General features: G+C 41.6%; 1 long non-coding RNA gene across 1 annotated transcript in view; it reads right to left on the bottom strand.

Moving 5' to 3' along the window:
* Positions 1–17,500, bottom strand: part of LOC126989818 (uncharacterized) — a 41,061-nt gene that overhangs the window by 15,724 nt on the left and 7,837 nt on the right. Inside the window, exons 2-3 of the long non-coding RNA XR_007743734.1 lie at positions 15,358–15,460; positions 10,414–10,516 (exon numbers count right to left, since the gene is read on the bottom strand). This is a non-coding gene — a long non-coding RNA (uncharacterized LOC126989818). The remainder of the gene's footprint in view (positions 1–10,413; positions 10,517–15,357; positions 15,461–17,500) is intronic.

Below are 17,500 nucleotides of genomic sequence, written 5' to 3'. Positions count from 1 at the left end.
CTTTCCAGCTCTTCTATCTCCACACTGTAGAAGATGGTCCTGTTCTGCCCTAAACCTGTCCACAGTGGTGTCCTCTGTTCTATCCCCACTCTCTCTGTTGTTCGTTAATGATCTTTCTTCCCAAAAACTGTCCCTATCACCCCTATGCTAATGCCTCCACTGTGCATTACTCAGCATGTTTAGCAGACCCCAGACCCTCCCTATAGGCACTACAGACCCTGGACTGAAGGCTGTGGAATGGTTAACCTCAGAACTTGCTCATCCATCTAATGCTATCAAAGGGCAGGGAAGACAGACAGCCCCCTCCTCTTCCTCCTTCCTCTCTTTAATCACCCAGATTTATCCTTATTAACCCCCCAGGCCCCTCTCACCCATACCTGTAAGCATCTATCCATCCATACAGAGCCAGGAAGGAAGGAAGGAAGGAAGGAAGGGAAGAAGGAAGGAAGGAAGGAAGGAAGGAAGATAGGAAGGAAGGAAGGAAAGAAGGGAGGAAGGAAAAGACAAAATTTAACACTCACCATTGGTTTGATGTCTGCCATATTACAAGTCCTTCCTCTTCTTCTTCCTCCTCTTCTCTCTCTGTGTGTGTTCTTCTTCTTCTTCTTCTTCTTCTTCTTCTTCTTCTTCCTGTGTAAACAATTGAGATAGTAATAAATTCATGAAAAGAAAAAAAATAGCAAATAAAAAAGGAGAAAAAATCTTATTGAAAGAAGAAAAATCAGATGAACACCTTGATGGATTTATTTTTATTTATTTTATTTATGTATTTTGTGTTTGTTTGTTTGTTGGTTGGGAAGCACAAACGACACAGAGGATTTTTATTTAATTCAATTTGTTTACTTTTTTATTCAAGTCAAGCTTGAGAGAGAGAATGTGTGTGTGTGTGTGTGTGTGTGTGTGTGTGTGTGTGTGTGTGTGTGTGTGTGTGTGTCTCTTTACAAGTTGCCCTAACTTTCCCCTTTCATTTGTCCTTCCTCTCCTTCCCTCCATTCCTTTCCTCCTCTCCCCACTGGCCTTTCTCCCTCCTTCTCCACAAACTCCTCCCAGTCTCCCAGTAATAGTAGTAGTAGTAGTAGTAGTAGTAGTTGTGTGTTGAGGATTAGTGGGTTTATACACCCATGACCTATCACCAAAATCAAATGTCAGATTCTCTGCTTCTTTCATGGTACGCTGGGTCCTATTTTTTTTTTTTTTCAGTCAAAAGTGTAAGGGTAAAACAAGGAAACTGAAGAAAAAAGCCCACTAGGCACTGCTCCTAAAAAGCATTCAGAGGTGGCCAAAAGGAAGGTCAATTCCAGGTGGAGGTGTCCTGATACTCTCCTCTTGCAAGAGTTCAAATCATAGGCAGGAGGAAATACAGACGAAGGAAGATTGTTCCAGTTTACCAGCATGAGGGATGAAAGAGTGAAGATGCTGCTTAAATCTTGCATAAGGGATTTGGACAGTATAGGGATGAAAAAGTGAAGATGCTGCTTAAGTCTTGCATAAGGTTGGACAGGATAGGGATGAAAGAGTGAAAATGCTGCAAATCTTGCACAAGAGTTTGGACAGTATAGGGATGAAAGAGTGAAAATGCTGCTTAAATCTTGCAAAGGGTTTGGACAGTATAGGGATGAAAATTGAAAATGCTGCTTAAATCTTGCATAAGGGATTTTGTTATGATTGACGTTGAGATTTACCTTCAGTGTTCTGAGACACACACATTAAAGAATAGAGATGTCAATAAATTAATTTGTATCAGTAGAAGTTGGTGCCTTACTAAACATGCATAAGTTTGGATAGGAGAAAGTGAGGTCATTCTTTGTTGATTTATACCATAAGGTGCTGGCTGTCATGTGTTTGAAGGTATACCTTAACCTAGCAAAATCCAAACATTACTATAGGTCTTGACTCAGAGAATTCATATAATACTTCCTTATTAATGAAACTTTCTATACAACAATGTAAGGTCATTCTTTGTTGATTTATACCATACGATGCTAGCTATCATGTGTTTAAAGATACCCTAAACTTAACAACATAACCTAACAAAACCAAAACAAACACTAAAGACCTTGACTCTTGTTGATTTATACCATAAGGTGCTGGCTATCATGTGTCTGAAGATACCTAAACTTAACCCAACATAGCTAACAAAACCCCAAACAGTTACTACAGGTCTTGACTCAGAAAACTCATCTATGCTTCCTTACTAATGAGACTTTCTATACAACAAAGTGAGGTCATTCTTTATGAATTCATACCCTAAGTTCCCGCCTATCCTGTGTTTTAAGATACCTAAACTTAACGTAACCTAACCAGTCCCACCTTAAGATGAAGCTGTTGGGTGTGAGTGGCAAAGTCTGGGCTGGAGTGAAGCAGGTGATGAGGGGTTGTATCTGCCTGAAGCCCTATAGGAGGCGTCTGGCTTCCCTCAACGCCCTGGGTCACCAAACACCCACCTGCAAACCATGACAGTGATTACAAGGAGTCCTGGCAGGGGTATTCTCAGGCCAGGAAAACAAGTGGGGGTACAGAAGACTCAACTGGCAGGTGAGTGGTGGTGAGGTTGGCAGCTGGAGTGAGAGAAGAGGAGGTGGAGGCAGAGGGACAACAGGAAATTCAGGTAACGCCAGGCACCGCTTACTGCAGGAGTACTAGGCTGTAATGTAATCTCTCTCCTTCTCTCTCTCTCTCTCTCTCTCTCTCTCTCTCTCTCTCTCTCTCTCTCTCTCTCTCTCTCTCTCTCTCTCTCTCTCTCTCTCTCTCTCTCTCTCTCTCTCTCTCTCTCTCTCTCTCTCTCTCTCTCTCTCTCTCTCTCTCTCTCTCTCTCTCTCTCTCTCTCTCTCTCTCTCTCTCTCTCTCTCTTATATTCTTTTATTCTCTGTCTCTCTCTCTCTCTCTCTCTCTCTCTCTCTCTCTCTCTCTCTCTCTCTCTCTCTCTCTCTCTCTCTCTCTCTCTCTCTCTCTCTCTCTCTCTCTCTCTCTCTCTCTCTCTCTCTCTCTCTCTCTCTCTCTCTCTCTCTCTCTCTCTCTCTCTCTCTCTCTCTCTCTCTCTCTCTCTCTCTCTCTCTCTCTCTCTCTCTCTCTCTCTCTCTCTCTCTCTCTCTCTCTCTCTTTTGTTATATTCTTTCATTCTTTGGATTTTTTTGTCTCTCTCTCTCTCTCTCTCTCTCTCTCTCTCTCTCTCTCTCTCTCTCTCTCTCTCTCTCTCTCTCTCTCTCTCTCTCTCTCTCTCTCTCTCTCTCTCTCTCTCTCTCTCTCTCTCTCTCTCTCTCTCTCTCTCTAGCTGTCACACACCCCCACAAGAGCTTAGTATGTCTCTTTTACTGTATTTCACAAAAATGTAAACACACACACACACACACACACACACACACACACACACACACACACACACACACACGCACACAAGGCTCTTTGTGTCGTCAACTCCCTCCCTCCTGCTACTGACAGTCTCCTGCCTCTGGGCATGGAATAAAAAAAGGGTACAAACATTTATAACCTGGTCTTTGGTATGCATTATTTCTCAGTGAATTTAAGGTATTTTTAACAGTTATAATATGGATGTTTGAAAAGCCTCTCCTAGAACTTGCCGGGACTGTTTTGTGATGGTGGTGATGGTTTTACACAGCCTCGGTGCCAAGAAATGGAGAGTTACACATGAAAATCTGGATAATCTATTCTGTGGCCTTGAAAATAGTTATATAGGAGCTAGAGACGCTTATAAATATGGACCATGAACTGTCTTGTGATGGTGGTGATAGTTTTACACGACCTCGGTGCCAGAAATGGAGAACCACCATCAAAACCCAGTTCATCTACTCTGTGGCGTTGAGGAAACGGTCATATGGCCTCAGAGGTGTAGTAAACGCAAACGATACAATCAGATTTACATTTAAATGCTTATAAATTGTGTTTTAACAGAAATTTAACTTTGAGAGTAAGAAAGCCAACTCCATCATTCAGAAAATGGCAAGCGTTTTTTTAAGAGGAGTGGGCCAGGCAGCCTGTGCCTTCAACACAGAAACACCTTGGATCTCTTCACATTTCATTCCTCTTTCCATCATAATAAGAGACAATGGCACTATGTAACGTTCCTAAGACCATAATTACTTTTTCTCTGCTTTTCTGAGTGGTTAAGGTGTTTGCTAGAATTGAAAGTATATGGCTATTTTTCAGGTGAGCTGTGCTGGTCTGGGAATGAAACGGACTATAATAATTATATAGTGAGAATAATCTTTTGTTTGTGTGTTGTACTGTTCTGAGTAGTGTGGAGTAAGTGTGGGTGGGGTTACCTGTATTTCCTGAGCCAGTGCTTGGTGGCCTGCCTGTCCCTTGGGGAGGTGACCTGACCCACACCGCCACCACCTCACACACACACACACACACACACACACTACAAACAAAGGAATGTTCAATGAAACAATACCAGACAGGGGGACAGACGGAGGGTGTGGAAAGTAACAGGAAGAAGACAGAGCTGTACATGGAAAAAAAATGGAGCGTGTAATGTGATAGGAAGAAGACGGAGGTGTACATGGGGAAAAAAGAAGGCAAGGAATTTATCACAAAAGAAACTATTGTAGGAATAAACTGAACACAAGAAGGAACAAGAAATTAATGATAAATGAACACTCACCAGTCACTCCTGTGTACCACCTCCTCCCTCCTCCTCTTGTTGTTGTTGTTGTTGTTGTTTCTCGTCCTGCAACAAATCAGGTTAGGAATTAATGGACTGTGTAAACATTGATCCTTGGTGCCATAACAATAGTACATTCAGTTCATCCTAACGTCAAAACAGCACCATTAAAACCCTGAGCCTGAGCCCTGCTGTAACATGGCTAAGTCCTTCCCTGCCATGTTACCCTCACTCTTGTAACATGTCCCTTTACCTTTGCTTATCAACAGCTGGGAGGCCTTGGCTATTTCCTCCTGCCTAGGACTTGAACATATAAGGGCATCATAGTGAGGCTGAATAATAGGAAGAAAATGTCTATTATTTCCCAAAAAGTGTACTAGTTCTTTTTTCTGCAACAAGATGATGCTATTGATAATGTAATACCTATCAAACTGTATTTTAAGTTCCCAAAAACCAGTAGAATGGGAAGGGAGGGAGGGAGGGAGGGAGGGACAGAGAAAATGACTATAGAGGTGAGGGAAGAGAGAAAGAAAAGGGAGAGAAGGGAGGAAACAGAAAGAGGGGAGAGAAAGGGAGCGTGAGAAAGGAAGGGAGAGAAAGAGGAAAGGAGAAGGGAAGAACGAGAAGGGAGAGAAAAGAAACATTGGGAATAAATAACAGGAACTGGGAAGACAGGAAGAAAGAGGGAGGAGGAGGAGGAGGAGGAGGAGGAGATAAGAGAGAGAGGAATGAAGGAGAGAAAGTAGTGGAAGAAAAGGAGAGAAAAGGAAACATGGACATATGGCAGTGCAGGCAACATAAAGCATATTGGCTCCTTACGAGGTCACCCGCTTGGGTGATTTAATCTGCTCGACAGCCACTTGGGGCCTGGGGAGCAGATGGCACCTCGATATTGAGTATCAGAAGAAAGCACCTCAATATTGAGGAGCAGATGCAAGCACCTCAATATTCAGGAGCATATGAAAGAAACTCAATATTGAGGAGCAGATGAAACACCTCAATATTGAGGAGCAGATGAAAGCACCTCAATATCGAGGAGCAGATGACAACACATCAATATTCAGTTTATTCCCGACGCAGCGAAGTGACGGTCGATTCTATATTTGAAGGAGTTGATGGTATTCGCATTTTACTTCTTCTGAGGAAGGTTGTTCCAGTGGCGGATGACTCGGTTTGAAAAGAAACTCCTTCCAATGTCTGTGTTACATCGACTCGACTGAATGGGTAAGCCGTTATTTCTAGTTCTTAGGTTGGTTTGCAGTTCAAGGAATTTGGGTAATCGATGTTATTGAACTTTTCAGGTACTAGAAGACTTGAATCATATCCCCTCGTAGGCGTCTTTTCTCCAATGTAAAGAGATTGAGTCGCTTGAGTCGTTCCTCGTACGGGTGAGCCCTTAAGGTTGGAATCATCTTTGTGGCGCGTCGTTGAATCCTTTCCAGCAAAGCAATGTCCTTTCTGTAATTAGGAGACCAGAACTGTACTGCATACTCGAGGTGCGGTCTTACCATGGAATTATACAAGGATAGCATCACGTCTGGTGTTTTACACTCAAAGTTCCTCGCTATGAACCAGAGCATAGTGTTGGCTGTTGTATGCTTTTACAGTGATTCGCGTGTTTCAGGTCACTGCTGATAGTGACTCAAGATCCTTTTCCTCCTGCATCGCTTGCAGAGGTCTCCATTCATGATGTGTGTGGTTACTATTTGTGGATCAATGTGCATGACTTTGCATTTGTCAACATTAGAAGACATTTGACATTTTCCGACAATTATATAAAGTGATTGAGGTCTTTCTGAATGATTTCGCAGTCGGTCTTTGTGAGGGCATCTCCACCCACCTTGGTGTCGTCAGCAAATTTCGATATTGTGGATTTCAGTCCTGATTCTAGGTCGTTGATATACATGATAAGAGGATGGGTCCAGCACTGACCCTTGAGGCACTCCACTAGTGACTGGAAGCCAATCGGAAGGCTGTCCGTTGAGTAGTACTCGTTGTTTTCTGTCGGTGAGCCAATCTCTTATCCGCGATCAGATTGGCTCCGATGCCCTCAGTGCAGTTTCTTGAGTCGCTCGTGCGGTACCTTGTCGAAGGCTTTCTGAAAGTCAGGTATATAACATCACTGGGGATGTGGGCATCCCAGTTCTTATATACCTTGGAAGAAGTCTAATAAATTCGTTAGGCAAGAGCGCTTGTTTCTGAAGCCATGCTGGGTGTCAGAGAAGGAAGGTTGGGAAGGATTGGAAAGGGATGGGATGAGAAGAGATGGGAAGGAAGAGAAGGGATGGGAGGGAGGGAGGGAGGGATGTGAGGAGATGGGTTGGGAAGAGAAGGGATGGGAAGGGATGGAGAGGGAAAGGAAGGGAAGGGATAGGAAGGGAAGGGAAGAGAAGGAAAGTGAAGGGAAGGGATGGGAAGGTTTTTGAAGGGAAGAGAGGGTTAGGGAAGGGAAATGAAGGGATGGGATGGGAAGGGATGGGAAGGGAAGGAAAGGGATGGGAAGGGAAGGAATTGGAAGAGAAAGGATGGGATGGGAAGGGAAGGGAAGGGCAGGGAAGGGATGGGAAGGAAAGGAAAGGGTTTGGAAGGGAAGGGAAGGGAAAGGAAGGGAAGGGAAGGGAAGGGAAAGGAAGGGAAGGGAAGGGTTAGGAAGGGAAGGGAAGGGATGGGAATAAAAGGGAAGGGAAGGGAAGGGAAGGGAAGGGATGGGAAGGGAAGGAAAGGAATGGGATGGGATGGGAAGGAATGGGAAGGGAAGGGAAGGAAAGGAATGGGATGGGATGGGAAGGAAAGGGAAGGGAAGGAAAGGGATGGGAAGGGAAGGGAAGGGCACGGGAGGGAGGGGATGGGATGGGAAGGGATGGGATGGGAAGGGAAGGGATGGGAAGGGAAGGAAAGGTATGGGATGGAGGGGAGGAAAGGAAGGAAGGGATGGGAAGGGAAGGGAAGGAGAGAAGGGAAGGAAGGAAGGGATGGGACGGGATGGTAAGGTAAGGGATAGGACGGGAAAGGATGGGATGGGAGGGGAAGGAACACAAAGGAATACAAAAGAACACAAAGAAAGAACAAACAACAGCAGACCTGCTGGTCCTTACGAGGTTGTTTGTGACAAGCTACATAACTATCTAATCAAAGGTGGAAGATGAAGGACAGCAAAGGCGAAGGCTCCTCCCCACCCCATCCCTCCAGCCAAAGCTGGCAGGAAAGGAAAAGAACCATGCAGCATGGAAAAACTGCATGGAATTTATAGGAAAGAGGAAAGAACTACCATTACTGCTACCACTAACCGGGTGATAAAGGCGGACAAGGACACCAGTATTCCAAAGAACTTAACGTTATTACGACAATGAGTAATATCTTAGTTGCTGGTTGGATTCAAAACACTTGTCTAATCTATTCTTGAAGGCCGTAACTGTTGTACTATCAACGACATCACAAGGTAGAGAGTTCCAACATTAACAACTCGATTGAAGAAGAAGTGTTTAGCTTCGTGCGACGAGAATCTTTTACCACTTATCTTCAAATTGTGATTTCTTCTTGTTCTATTTGATCGATCAATTGCAAAGTAATCTTCCGCATTAATATCACTGAATCCTTTAAACGTTTTAAACACTTCTATTAGATCTCCTAGAATTCTTCTATTTGATAGGCTGAATAAATTTAGTCCTTTAAGTCTTTGTTCATATGACAAATTTCTCAACCTAGGAATCATCTTTGTTACTCTTCGATGGACCCGTTCCATCTTTTCTATGTCTTTTCTGTAGTACGGAGACCAAAACTGTACACAGTACTCTAGACGGGGTCGTACCAACGAATTATACAGTTTTAATATTACTTTTTCCGATTTATTATAAAGACTCGTCCAATGAAGCCAACCAATTTGTTTGCAGTTTTAACTACCTCTGAACAATGCTGACCGGGCTTTAAATCGCTTTATATAGTGATTCCAAGATCCTTTTCTTTACTTACTGCAGAAAGTTGTTGGCCATTTATTACGTACCGAACGCGATTGTTATTTTTTCCGATGTGCAACACTTTACATTTCTCAACGTTAAATTTCATTTGCCATTGATTGGCCCAACGTGCAAGTCGATCTAGATCTGATTGTAAAGCTTCTTCGTCGAGTGTCGCAGTTACTTTACTAGCAATTTTTGTGTCATCAGCAAATTTTGATACTTTGCAAGTGAGCCCATCATTGATATCATTAACATAAATTAAGAAGAGCATGGGGCCAAGCACTGATCCTTGAGGTACGCCGCTTTTGACATCGAGCCAGTTAGATGTAACACCGTTTAGAACTACTCTCTGTTTCCGCTCAGAGAGCCAGTCCGCAATCCAATAGTGAATGTTACCGAGATACCGTGCGCCAGTAGTTTGCTGAGCAATCGTTGGTGGGGGACCTTATCAAATGCCTTTTGAAAATCCAGATATATGATATCTACTGATCTACCTTCATCGAACACCTCAAAAATATAGTGAAAAAAATCAAGTTAGTTAGTCAAACACGAACGTTTACTACGGAAGCCATGTTGCGAATTATTTATTATACTATTTTCTTCGAAGAATTTCACCATATTGTCGCGAATGATACTCTCCATTAACTTACAAACAATAGATGTCAGGCTAATTGGTCGATAGTTTCCTGGATGAGACTTGTCCCCCTTTTTGAAAATTGGTGTGACATTTGCAAGTTTCCAATCCGACGGAACTTTTCCAGCTGTTAAAGATTTATTGAATATGATGGAGAGCGGTTTACAAATTTGATGTTTGATTTCTTTTAAGACCCTAGGGGTAATTTTGTCTGGACCAGGAGCTTTGCTTACTTTAATCTTTTCAATTGTGCATAAAATGTCACTTTCAACGATGAGCACGCCACTTAACATCTTTTCGGTCCTTCTAACCTCCGGCGGTTGAGGTGATAAACAATCTTCGTCGGTAAGGGTTGAAGGGAAGGGATGGGAAGGGAAAGGATGGGAAGGGAAAGGAAGGGAAGGGATGGGAAGGGAAAGGATGGTAAGGGAAGGGAAGGGAAGGGAAGGGAAAGGATGGGAAGGGAGGGGGATGGAAAGGAAGGGAAGGAAAGGGAAAGGATGGGAAGGGAGGGGGATGGAAAGGAAGGGAAGGGAAGGGAAGGGAAGGGATGGGAAGGGATGGGAGGGAAGGGAAGGGAGGGGAAGGGATGGGAAGGGTAGAGTAAGGAAGGAAAGGGAAGGAAAGGGAAGGGATAGGAAGGGAAGGGAAGGGATGGGAGTGGAAGGAAGGGAAGGGAAGGGATGGGAAGGGAAGGGAAGGGAAGGGAAAGGAAGGGAAGGGATGGGAAGGGAAAGGATGGGAAGGGAAAGGATGGGAAGGGAAAGGAAGGGAAGGGAAGGGAAGGGAAGGGAAGGGATGGGAAGGGAAAGGATGGGAAGGGATGGGGAGGGAAAGGAAGGGAGGGGAAGGGATGGGAAGGGAAATGATCAGAAGAGAAGGGGAGGGAAAGGAAGGGAAGGGGAGGGAAAGGAAGGGAAGGGAAGGGAAGGGAATTATGCATTATTTCAAAAGCCAATTGTTACACATCTTCACTATTTCTCTCTCTCTCTCTCTCTCTCTCTCTCTCTCTCTCTCTCTCTCTCTCTCTCTCTCTCTCTCTCTCTCTCTCTCTCTCTCTCTCTCTCTCTCTCTCTCTCTCTCTCTCTCTCTCTCTCTCTCTCTCTCTCTCTCTCTCTCTCTCTCTCTCTCTCTCTCTCTCTCTCTCTCTCTCTCTCTCTCTCTCTCTCTCTCTCTCTCTCTCTCCAGGCGTGACCTACCCGTCAGTCTCCTGCCTGAACGGTGAGGCTGTGTGTGTCCCAGGATGAGCAGGCTGTCTTGCAGGGTGTGGTCGCTGGGCTCTCTGGGGCGGCTGGTCAGCTCCTACGGAAAGGGAAGCTTGGGAGTGATTTTGCCTCCGAAAAAATAAAGAATTTGGGTGTTCATAACCCCATGACTGCTGATTTCCTACAAGAATACATCACCAAGCTGCAGGAGTGAAACAAAAAGTGGCTGCTACAGTTCACAGAAGAAAAAATATAAAGTTCTGCACCTTGGAAGGGGATATCCCCACTCAACACAGCAACACTGTACCACTAATAAAATTGTAGGCAGTTTATGACATGCCATACATGTAGGAGCTTACGGTAACCTTGGATAGCAACTCTATTTTCAAAATGCCACTCTATGGCCACTACTATCAAGGTGGCTCTTTGTCATTGTATCCGTATTGATATTTGATGATTATTTACTTTAGAAAAGTTACCCAGCAAATAAAATATTGGAAAGTTTTGGGATTGTACAATTTCCTTATATAATTATTGATTTTTTAAAATTCTGGCTAAAGCAAATTAATTTATTAAACTTTGAAGTAAGTTCAGTAATTGCTTTGAAAAAGTACCATGAGAGGGAAAATCAAGAAAAATGTAATAAATAAATTAAACTAATTCCAAGATTCATGATGACCATTTTAACAAAACTAATCCATTTAACGTCTCAGCAGTAGGGATGCCAGAGAACTTTTAAGTAATTCATCACACACGTAAGTTACAGGGCATACATTACTTCCTCCATTTAAGTCTAAAATGACCTTTTATAAAAACTTAGTTTACATTCTTTGATGCCAAAAGATCATTTAAAAATAAGTGAGTAATTAATGATTTAAATACAAGTGGTGTAGGAGCAGCATCCTGCTTGTACAAATTGAAGGCGGCAGCCTTTTGTTCGCTGCAAGATGAGCGTGCTCAGAGCATAAAACAATGTGGATGGGGTCTCGGTCAGCATTGTACACTCACAGAGGTGGCACTCAAGCCCTCCTGAACACTTACGCCTGTGCTGTAGTGTGTGTTCTTGGTGTTTTGAGCAGTACAGTGTGCATTCATTTTGGTTTGTGAGTTTTTGGGGTTTGTGAGCCAGCTTGCCAGATTGTCGTACTCAGAGGACCCTATTTACTGGTTTCTGACGCATAACTATGGACAAGAAACATCAGGAATTAATTATTTTAGTGAGAACTGTAAATTAATGTAGTTATTGGGTCCAGATGTTTTTGGGGTTGAAAATTGGTATATATGAGAAGCCGTGTACGACAATCTGGCTTTGTTGTTTGTAAGCAAAATAACATTACAAATTATGCTGGTAAACCGTGGTGTGACTATTTGCTATTGTTATATGTTGTTATTTATTACTGAGCCCGACGAGTGTTTCCTGCGCAGAGGCCACTACCATAAATTATCCGTGCAATCTGACGCAGCAGGTTGCCAGCGCCTAACACACACCTTAAGAATCGCTGTGCCCAAACTGTCCTTTCTATGTCTATTCCATTCTATTTTTTGTTTATTTCAGTAGCAGGTATTGTGTGTTTAGTGTTATACTATAAGATCCATGACTCAGCTCACTTGGATCATTTAGGACTGATGGAAGACTTGTAAATAGGGGCATTTTCTTTATACCTAACTCAAACTTACCTAACCCAACCTTCATATACATCTATTTTTATTTATGTGTTTAGTGTTATATTATAAAACATAGATCCATGACTCAGCTCACTTGGATCATTTAGGACTGATGGAAGACTTGGGGCATTTTCTTTATACCTAACTCAACCTTACCTAACCCAACCTTCATATACATCTATTTTTATTTATGTGTTTAGTGTTATATTATAAAACCTAGATCCATGACTCAGTTCACTTGGATCATTTAGGACTGATGGAAGACTTGGAGCATTTTCTTTACACCTAACTCAACCTTACCTCAAGTCTTCCAAATATGTCGAGGCCGGTCTGGCGTAGGCGTCCCAACACCTATCTCTTCCTCTCATATGTAAGCTGTAGGTAACAAATGAGAGGAAAAAATAGGTGTTGGGACTGTGTGGCAGAGCAGAGGGGAGAAATGGACTCACGGGAGCCAACGCCAGAACGGACTCCACAATTTGATTTCACTGTAACCCAACCTTCACATACATCTTTTTGGGGTTCATTTTTCTCTCTCTCTCTCTCTCTCTCTCTCTCTCTCTCTCTCTCTCTCTCTCTCTCTCTCTCTCTCTCTCTCTCTCTCTCTCTCTCTCTCTCTCTCTCTCTCTCTCTCTCTCTCTCTCTCTCTCTCTCTCTCTCTCTCTCTCTATTTATATATATTCATTTTACCTAACAACCTTAGCTTCCCTTACCTAGCCTTCATATATACAATAAGCACGGCTACTACTGTGTGACTATGTGGGCGACAAATGAGTTTGTGTAGTAGGAATACATATTCTTATGGGAAAAGTTATATATGGGCAGCAATGCCTTACAGTTTTATCGCTGCCTCCCTCGCCAAGCCCCACAGGACACCAAGAAGGCACACATACAGTAAACCCTCCATATAACAAACTAACTTGGGGGGAAGCTTAGTCCGCTAACGCCAAAAGTACATTATAAGCAGCGGAAAAAAAAATATATATATTACCGACGAACCTAACAAACATCGGTATACAGTTCTTTTTATTGAGTATGTTGTGTGCACGTTATCTACATAGCAGCTCAGCACAGCTGGCGATGGACTGCAGGGCACCGAGGCTGCCTGTTGTATACCCACAGCAGCCCGCAGCTGCATTGCAAAATAACTCATAGTTCAACTTTCCCACTGTTTCTACTTTTCACTCAGCGCTCACAAAGATCACAAGTGGACAAACTAGAACAACACCAGGCAAAGTAATGTTTTCCTGCCGTGTATTCCCCCTGCGTGGTGGACACCAGAGCCACTTATTTCTGCCAGGAGTATTTCTCACAACACTGGACGGCGGCGGATTGGACCACGCCGCCCGTCCCTCGCTGCATATTTCTCCACCCCACACTGCTGAATGCCCAATAAATTTACAGTAACCAAGCAAAACCGAACCTAACCTCCCTAGCTGGGGGCCATCTCCCCTCGACCCCATAAACTGTGTCAGCACTGACACTCACGAACATAGCTATTTTCCATTATATATTAACGTCCTGGATTGATGCATAAAACTATTCTGGGTCGGTCCCGTAGTTTCTGACCCTCTGGGTTGATAAGCTAACTGGGTAAACTAACACAGGTAAAAGGTGTGCCGGTGCATTCCCTTCCACACATTGTTGTCAGCACTTGTTGCTGTTCATTGCTCATTTGTTTTCACTGACTGACTGACTGACTGGGCGTGAATCAGTGGCGGCCACTTGGAATATATATATATATATATATATATATATATATATATATATATATATATATATATATATATATATATATATATATATATATATATATATATATATATATATATATATATATATATATATATATATATATATATATACAGTACTGTATATACAGTGTGGCGACTATGCCTGATGAACGAGCCTCCCATAACCCACTTAGCTAGGGAGGCACCTCTTTGGCCGACTCAGTAAGGAGTGGCTCTCCCGTCACGCTGGTCGCAGGTTCAATCCCAGGCAGCCGGCGAATACCCTGATCTTGATTAATTTCTCGTGTGTTTCGATACACGCAGAGGACGTGTTGGGAAATAGGGGAAATAGAAATGAAGCTCTCGGGGCATGACATAATTATACCTAAGTTAACCCTTAAAGGAAGGCTGAGGGTAATTCCTGCTCAGGCAGACAAAGGCAGAAAGGTGGGGTGCAGGAATTACCGTCATTTGATTTCCCGCAAAAATTTGTACTACTTCTGAACATGATATCTCTGGTGAGCAGCAACTGAGTTACTTGTAGTTACTTTCACCATGTAAATAAAAGATTGGCAGTGTACAGGCACTATGAACTATTGTGTTTTGGGCTCCAATTGCCACACAGGGCACCGACGAAGAACACCTTTTTAGACAATTTTATCACCAGGCACACAAGCAGAAACTCCCCCTCCAGGCCGTCCTTCAGGGGTTAACCTTACCTAATCTTATATATACCTATCTATCTATCTGTATATACACGTGTTTGAGTTTACAGGCAAAACATCTTTCAGACAGACAGAATTCATCCCCCCAGACGCATGCCTATGGGTACAGAATGGGTAAAAAGATATCATTTTAACCTCATGAACCTTGGGGTACAGTTGGCAAGCCAGGATCATTGAGGGCAAAAAGTTGAATGTTTCTCTGGGGTGATACTGGCGGCGTCCCTTGTGGAAGAGTGACACCTGACGTACATTGGACAGGTTTGCGTACATTGGTGGCACATTGGGGTGTCATACGTGCGCCTAACATCACCACATCATGGGAAATGGATGTAAGAAGAGGCGTGGCTTGGAGAGGAACCAAGCCTTCAGGTGTCTGCCCCGAACACTTCAGGTACAGGGAGGGATCCTTGACTTACGACGGAGTTCCAGATTTTGTGTGAAAGTTGAAACACATTAATTAAGGAGACGTCACCGTTTTATGAGCACACATCACTCCCTCCTATAAGGTTACACACGCCCCAAGACTCCTGACCTTTGACCTAGGATAGCGGCGGCCTGACCGAGGAGGAGAAAATAAAACAGTACTGTACGGCACCTAATTGCCTATATGCTTAACAAAATTAAGAAGGAACTGTTGTCAGACCAACTCCAAGTGCCATAAGTGCCTACATCACTCACCATTAATAATCATACTTATAAGCATCTATCCATCATACTTAACCAGCAAGGAAGGAAGGAGGAAGCAAGGAAGGAAGGAGGGAAGGAAGGAAGGAAGGAGGGAAGGAAAGAAGGAAAACAAAATATTTAACACTCACCATTGGTTTGATGTCTGCCATATTACAAATCCTTCCTCTTCTTCTTCCTCCTCTTCTCTCTCTGTGTGTCCTCTTCTTTTTCTTCTTCTTCTTCTTCTTCTTCCTGTGTAAACAATAGAGATAGCAATAAATTCATGAAAAGAAAAAAAATAGCAAATAAAAAAGGAGAAAAAAATTATATTGAAAGAAGAAAAATAAGATAAACACCTTTATGGATTTATTTTATATATGTATTTTTGTGTGTGTGTGTGTGTTTGTTGGGAAGCACAAGCGACACAAGAAGGATTTTGATTTTAATTCAGTTTATTTTACTCTTTTATTTCTGTGAGAGAGAGAGAGAGAGAGAGAGAGAGAGAGAGAGAGAGAGAGAGAGGTTGGAAGGGCAGGGCAGGACAAGGAGGAGGAGGCAGAAATTATACAAAGTGAAATATTGTGAAGCGGAAAATTGTAGGTAGGCAAAGATATACTGGCCAGGCTTTTGAAGGAGTGTTTTGTGATGGTGGTGATACATGGCTTCTGCACACCTTCATCTGAAGAAACACCCATGGAAACAAACCTAGTCAGTGTGGCTTTGGAAAATAGTCATAATGGGAGATGACAAGTCTCTTATAGAATTTGCTAGGCTTTTCACGTAGTATTTTTGTGATGATACATGGCTTTTGCACCTTCAATGGAAAAGTCACCAATGGAAACAAACCTAGTCAGTCTTCCCTGTGGCCTTGGGAAATGGTTGTAGTAATGGGAGACACACACATTTAAGAAGACAGAGGTACAGAGTGATGCTGGGTTGTATTGGGAGCCCGATACAGTTAAAAACATAGACCTGAGAACCATTTCCCTGTGTCCACATGTCTGGAGGAAGGGAGCATGTCTGTGGGCCCCTGTATACCTGTCACAAGTATCAGGGAGAGCACTAACCCTCTCCCTAATCCTCTGAATATGAGAATTTTGTTTATGAAAGCACTTCTTGTACATATAAAGGAAGAAAAGTCTGTTTTTTCTTTCTTTTTGACCTTGAGCGATGTCCTTTACTGTAAGAAAAAAATATACAAAAACATAAAAAATAAACCATCCAGCAGTGAAGCAAGTTTTCAGACTCAACTCAGTGTTTGTTAAAATTGTTGCGGCATTGAACAAATCTTAATCTTCATTCTGTATCTTTTTATGCTTTTTATTATTTCTTATTTACCTTTCAATGTTCTTCACATGTATAATTTCTTTACTCCTAATCTTATACACTTTTAAATTATCATCTTATTTTTGTAAATGAAGACAACATGTTGCAGATGTACAGTAGCGATATGAAGTGATGTCGCCGCTCTCAGAATGTTTCCTACATTTGAAGATAACGTGTATTTATTGTTTATGTTATAATGTTCCCTCCTAAACGTTGTGATGTAAAACACGGTAAAATAACGTAGTAGTACCTGAATTACAATTATACATTCATTTGTTTAGAAAAATGCAACTGCAAATGTCATGTGTTGTCTTCAGTACTGAAGACAACCTTCAAATTATTTAGCTCACATCGTGTGCTTATCTTTGCAAAACAGTTGTTAGACGGCATTCAGATTTAGGCGATATATATATATATATATATATATATATATATATATATATATATATATATATATATATATATATATATATATATATATATATATATATATATATATATATATATATATATATATATATATATATATATATATATATATATATATATATATATATATATATATATATATATATATATATATATATATATATATATATATATATATATATATATATATATATATATATATATATATATATATATATATATATATATATATATATATATATATATATATATATATATATATATATATATATATATATATATATATATATATATATATATATATGTATATATATATATATATATATATATATATATATATATATATATATATATATATATATATATATATATATATATATATATATATATATATATATATATTATATCTCTCTCTCTCTCTCTCTCTCTCTCTCTCTCTCTCTCTCTCTCTCTCTCTCTCTCTCTCTCTCTCAAGGAGGAAATAAAATAAGATGATTCACTGTGTCAGATTATCTCTATCTATCTATCTATCTATCT

This window comes from Eriocheir sinensis, unplaced genomic scaffold, assembly GCF_024679095.1.
Source record: "Eriocheir sinensis breed Jianghai 21 unplaced genomic scaffold, ASM2467909v1 Scaffold1316, whole genome shotgun sequence".
In the NCBI taxonomy this organism is placed as follows: domain Eukaryota; kingdom Metazoa; phylum Arthropoda; class Malacostraca; order Decapoda; family Varunidae; genus Eriocheir; species Eriocheir sinensis.
The sequence above is the reverse complement of the archived record's forward strand: the minus strand, read 5'-3'. Positions and strand labels throughout refer to the sequence as shown.